Source organism: Epinephelus lanceolatus, chromosome 17 (assembly GCF_041903045.1).
Source record: "Epinephelus lanceolatus isolate andai-2023 chromosome 17, ASM4190304v1, whole genome shotgun sequence".
Taxonomy (NCBI): Eukaryota; Metazoa; Chordata; class Actinopteri; order Perciformes; family Serranidae; genus Epinephelus; species Epinephelus lanceolatus.
In genome coordinates, this window is record NC_135750.1 from 25,927,571 (window position 1) to 25,934,071 (window position 6,501).

Genomic DNA, 6,501 nt, shown 5'->3' on the forward strand with positions numbered 1-6,501 from the left:
ATGTGGCAAGGTCTACGAGGGTTAGATTTATTTTTGCTAGTTAACAAGTGTCCGACAACGCCACCTAGGGGAATTTCACCCCCAGGAAATCTGGTAGAGGGGACCACCACTCTAACGCTGACAAAAAGGTCACACAGGTACGAATGACATGAGAGACAGAGGTGATTCCAAGAAAATTATAAAAATAAAGTTTATTAATAACAATTTAAAATCTCAAAATTTGAATAAAGTCTCTGGGTGATGAGGTAAGAGATAATATGACAAGTGGCCAGATATGGCACAATCCTTGGGGCCTACTTAATGGGTTGGTTAGGTTTGCTATAAAAGTGCAAACACTAGGCACAGGGCTGAGGGCTTACCAGGCGGAGATGACCAACTGAGGTGAAGGGGAAGGGTCCTGATACTACACACCACACGTGAGAAAAAAAAAAAAAAAACGCTGAATGACACCCAAGTGCACGACTATACAGGGAGTGAAGGGACCACCACCGCAGGGATCAGTCAGCCACTTGCCGCACCGGCCCAACAGCTCCTGTCCAAAGAAAAGAAGCAAACTATTAGTCAGGGCAAAGGGCAACACATATAAAACAACTGCCCTGACACCACACTATGCTAGGCCCAAAATGTCACCACCAAGGTTGATTGTGCTGTTAATTGCCACTCGCACACACACACACACTCCCAGTTAACCCAGTAAAGCAAAAGAAAGAAAGAAAAAGAACAAAATCTACCAACAAAGGTAACTATATAACTAAACAAAATCTACAGAAAATAACAATGAATAACCACAAAATCTGTAAACAATGAATAACTAATGGTACTACAAAAAGAAAACAAAACAATAATTAACCCAAAATTAATAGGTTAGCTGATGAGGATCAGTGTGATTGCAGCTTTAAAATCCTACAACACATTAATTTCCTCTACAGAGACAGTACCACATGCGGTGCCACCAACACTCGATTTTGTCCAAATGAATTTACTCCAGGCGTGCAAGGCAGCAAGCCCGCGCTCACCATAAACCAATAGCAAAAAGAAAAAAAACAAAAGCTACTAAGAAGAATAACTCAATAATTAAACACAGAATGTTCAGAAAAATAACAATAAATGATCATAAAATCTGTAAGCAATAACAATGAATAACTGATTACAATACGAAAAGAAAACAAAAAAAACAATAATTAACCAAAGACTGATAGGTTAATTGACGAGGATCAGTGCACCGGGTGCAGCTTTAAATCCTACACTGCATTAATTTCCTCTACAGAGACAGCGCCACATGCGGTGGAACCAACACTCACTTTCATCCAAATAAATTTACTCTAGGCGTGCAAGGCAGCAAGCCTGCGCTCACACCTGGATTAGTAAATAAAGAAAAAAAAAACAAAACAAAACAAACGAAACGATAGTAATAAAAAAAAAACGGGAGACGAGCAGTGAGCCTGCCGCAGCGAACCCACAGACAGAACAGCAGTAGCGCAGCGGCCCGCTTCAGAGGTGGAGCCACCTGCGGTGATATACAATAGGTTAAAATTACTACGCCGAATTACATTTAGATAGATTAAACCATGTAAATGCACCCATACATACCCGTCAGTAAAGGCGCAGCTTCCCAGGCCACAGGGGAGGTAGCCGCGAAGGGATGCAGCCTAATAACTGCCAACAACAATCAGAGACCAAAGTCACATTTTGTGTGCAGCTCGACAAAAGCGCAAAAACGCAGGGATCCAACGCAGAGCGTGGATTATTACGCACAGCTCCGAGGCCGCACACACCCAACTCCCAAACCTCCGGCCGGAATACAAGCCAACTCTGCTAGAAAGCAGAGAGCGCATCAGACACACCACTAATATAACCAAGAGATGCAGCGATAGCGGCGGAACATACCTGACAAAAGTGAACGGAGGAAGCTCAGTAACCAGCGTCTCAAGACAGCCACGTGGAGCCGACACAGCCACGCCAAACCACGCTGCCGAGGCGCAGCCCAGGCTTCAGGAAGAGGTAGGAGGACGCACATCCGAGACGCGCAGCCCTCCCCCAGATATAACTTCGCACAGCACCGCCCAGTACGCAAGGTGCAATAGGATAATTGCTGCCAACCCATCAGTATTCAATGGGCGGGGCGCAAAGGAGCGAGTTTACACCACCATTCCCACTGATCCAATACGCACACAACAACATGGGTGGAGATGGGCTGTGCCGTCCTACCACATACATATCTACCAAGTAGATATTAGTAAAAATCGATATGGCGGTTAGGCCTAGATAAGAAATGAGCTCTCTAGCGCCCCCATTTTGTTTGAGGGTCAATAATGGAGGGGTCCCCTCAGATTATGTGTGGTCATATGCCTACAAAGTTGTGTGGTGATCAGTGAAACACTTGAGATGTTATCCACCTTTATGTGATGAGCCACGCCCTCCGTAATATTCATTGCCTTATAGAAGCTCAGTTTTAGTAAGTTTTCCAACTTTTGCCAAGAAGGAACTTTAGATATTGGTCCCTAGATTATGTTCACCGAGTTTCATGCAGATCGGTCAAACTTCCTAGGAAGAGATCGATTTTAATTGTTTTTCAAAAAATTCAAAATGGCGGAAAATCTATATAACCGGAAGTTATGGGTTCTTGAGGCAAATTTATTCCTCATGAGGAGAGGCGTCTCTGTGCAAAGTTTCATGTCTCTACGACATACGGGGCATGAGATATGCCCATTCAAATTTTGCAATTTCAATCAGTTGCTATAGCGCCCCCTTTGGCCAATTGATGTAATATTGCTTCATTCGCATCCTCCCATGACCCTCTACCACTGTGCCAAATGTCACATGGATTGACCAAGTCAGTGAGGAGAAAAACGTGGAACAGACACACAGACACACACAGACAGAGTTTTCGTCATTATATAGTAAGATTACAGTTTCTGATATCCTGTTGGAAGTTCCTGCTGCATGGAGGTCACCCAGTTTATTTTCCAACACCTAGACAGTGGCTAGCTGGATGCTGGATTGGTTGGTGCTCATTCTTCTCCATAATTCCTCAATGTTTGCCAAAGTTTAAAAAAAACCTCAACCTGGCTAGTTTACAGACTGGTGAGATGATGTCATCATCCCAATGAGTGACTCGCAGCCATACGTCATAACCATCCAAAGCCAACCACAAACAGCACCATTAACATTTGCATAATAGACATTATAGCAGAAATCTAGCTCAAATTTAGCACAAGCAGACAGAGAGGTGACAAGAAACAACTGCACGTACATCATTGAATAATGTCTTATACGCATGTCAAGAAGCATTTTCCAGTTTTCCAGCCCGCAGGTATAAAATTTCTCTGCTGTTATTGATCATTATTGGTGCAGCTGATATTTGAAGGTGACTCCTCACAGGCTAAAACTATGCCTCTCTCAAAACTATCAGTGCTCTTCCAAAGAGGAAACGCTGCTCTAAGTCCAAAGCTTGTGTGTTTGTATTTACCCCCTTTGACTGCCAGGCAGAGTAAATATTTTATTTTGACAATTTTCTAATTCTCCTCTCCACAATAGCGGGCTGTTATTGCAGCAAAATGTTGCTGCTACAAGCAATTATGGCTAAAGGGCTCCACAAGCTGGGCTTAGTGAACTATTGTTAGCATCAATCCCTTCAAGAATATGAGATTTAATGCATGAGAGGTGAGACTTTTCATTCCACTCTACAGCAATGAAGCTTTGTCCAATGTATTTGTTTGGGACTAAGGTATTGTGTTTGCTGCCACGACAATTTATTCCTGGCCAACCTAATTTAAATTGTCCCAAAGATAACATGCTTAACCACACAATGCCGTATTGCATTTTGCCATACATTTGCAGCTGTAAGCAGGGTTTTTTTTCCCATAAATATGTGCATTTCAGAGAAACAATGCATGAAACCTGGCCTATATTTTTTTTTTTATATTTAGCTATCCTCTATTTATGTTATATTTAGCTATGTTCAGAATTCCTGGAAAAACAGACAAGTGCCAAAAATATATAGATCCATGTTACAAGCTACACTGGATGCTCCTCTGTGTACCCTCTCTGCAGAAAAAAACTGTGCTATGTCCTACACTTTGTTCATGCCGGCATGCTTACCAATGTGGAGGCTATTACTGTGACCATACAGTAGCACTTCAATCCATTAGGAAATTCTTCAGACAGTCCTGACTAGATAAAATATCACATTTGAAATCATAGTGCTGTAGGCAGAAGGAATTCCTATCATCTCCTGGGATCCCACTGAAACACCTCAGGCACTGAGTGGTGGTGGGACAGCCCCTGCCCTTTTTGTTTAAGTTGAAAAATGCCCTCTTCAAATGGCAATTCAACACTTTTTTCTTTCACGTGTTGCCTGTATCTATCAACCGGCCAAGGAGGCCCTGAATTATAGTACTTTACCCCAAAAGAGGCAACAGAAGACACTTGTGACTAATATGCTGTTCGTGACCCCCCAGGCCTCACTCTGGCCATAAGTATACAGTATATCTATGGTACCTTGCTGTGTCCACCATTGGTCTCGCTATCTTTGCCCCAGGTGGCTTAGGTTTAGGGTTTGTTTCAGCCCTGCTGCTAAAACTGCCTACAGGTATGAGTGCAACTCCTTTTGTTTAAGTTCTGGAGGACCCTGGACATTAGGCTCCTCAGTATTCAGGAGCAGACTATTAGAATTAGAGCTGGATCTCTGGTAGACCTGCGGTCACGGTTGACTTTAATCTGCAAGATACGGATGTGTGTCAGGAGGTAGAGCAGGTAGTCCATGAGTCGATCTCCAGCTACTCCAGTACAGAGTGCGTGTGGATGTAAGCTGAATAGCAGTAGGCAGTAGTGTGTGAACATGTGTGTGAATGGGTTAATGTGACGTGCGTGTTTTGAGTGGTCAAAAGACTAAAAAGGCATTATACCAGTGTAGGTCCATTTACCAGTCACTGCTGCCTCAGCTCTCTACTGGAAAATAATCACAGACTTAGAGACTGTCCAAAAGCTCAGTGTCAAAAACAGTATGCACTCAAATGTTCTGGTGTTACTAAGTGTTGATTTTCCAGTAGCACTTATTTTGAGATGACAAGTGTTGATTGAAAGGTTGGTGGTAGATTCACAAAGCAGAAATGGCTCAGGGGTGACTGTTGATAACTAGAGTGTTACAGTAATTTTGTATAAACACTGGCATAGTGTTGATTTTAACACTCAGAGTTATTTGATGTGCACAATGGCAGCGTTAAACAGCAAGGTGAAGTCTTTTTCTTTTATTATTATTATTCCTGTCAAGTTTACCTGATTTGCCAGATTTTGTAACTTCAAGAGACAAAAATAATGTCATTTAAAAGTCATCTTGACTTTTATGTTTCACGATTTTAATGTAACAATAGTGCCGGTGTGATGGAGCAGTCAAATCATTTTAGTCAGTCGTTTTATGTGGGTGGTTATTCAGTTCATTTATTCATTCAAATTAATACTTTTATTTGTTCAATAATTATATTTCAGTCATTATTATGCCTGCTTATATGAGACCCTACAGTATCCCATTATTATTTTTTTAACAATAATGATAATAATAATTTATACACGGACCTGTAATGTGTGTTAAAATATATGTATGTAAATGTATGTATATATAAATAAGAAGAATAATTGTACTTGAATTAAACTGAAAGGCCTCAATATAACATATATATGGAAATATAGTATAACAGAGTTTTACAAAAGGCCAATACAACACTTTCTGCACTAACAAGGTACCTAATGTGGCATTTTGATTAAAACAATGATCATTTTCTGCTGCAGAGCTTCAAACAGTGTTGCAGCTTTTGAAAACATCTTCCTTGACACCAGGCTTGATGAGGTTTTCTTTTTATAGATTTTACTCTTGAGCATTTCTCACTGGGAATAGCTGTATGTCCTCACCAGATCCAGAAGAACAATCTGTCAAGGACGGTGACATTTCAGAGTGATAAATACAAACAACAGGCACGTAATGATTTGTGTTTTTGCAGATTATTTTTCTTCATGTGTTTGTTCCGGTGTGAGCAGATGAATGGCTTTGTGAGCATAATGATGCTTGTGCCCCTATGTACATTATATGTATATTTTAAATGTGTGCATTTACATGTGTGCATACTTCAATAGCCCTCAGAATCATAAAGACATATGGACTAATGAAGTCCTATTGTCACTAATGACCTTTATAATAAGCTGTTCATAGAGGATCTTCATGCATACAAACAAATGTCTCACCAGTATAAGAAATGTTATACTCTGTAAACGCGACCTCACATATATTCCGAGCAGAGCCAGATGTAACATTCACAGACTCAAATAAAACTCACCAAAGCTGCAAGAGACCTTAAACGGATGATTTCCATTCCTTAATCTTGACTGTTTGTGACTATTTAAGGTCATGCATATTTATAAGAGTGAGAGGCCCGAAGTAATGAGAATGCCTTGCATTTATCTTGTTACTGTCATTTTACAATGAATGCCAATCTACTCACAAAGAGA

At 40.9% G+C, this 6,501-nt stretch overlaps 1 long non-coding RNA gene across 1 annotated transcript; it reads right to left on the minus strand.

Moving 5' to 3' along the window:
- Positions 1-661: 661 nt before the first annotated feature.
- LOC144458435 (uncharacterized) lies at positions 662-2,032 on the minus strand. The gene is made up of 3 exons (XR_013487914.1): positions 1,888-2,032; positions 1,591-1,656; positions 662-1,507 (listed from the first exon to the last, which is right to left on the minus strand). It is a non-coding gene; the product is annotated as an uncharacterized LOC144458435 (long non-coding RNA).
- Between the last annotated feature and the right edge of the window lie 4,469 nt (positions 2,033-6,501).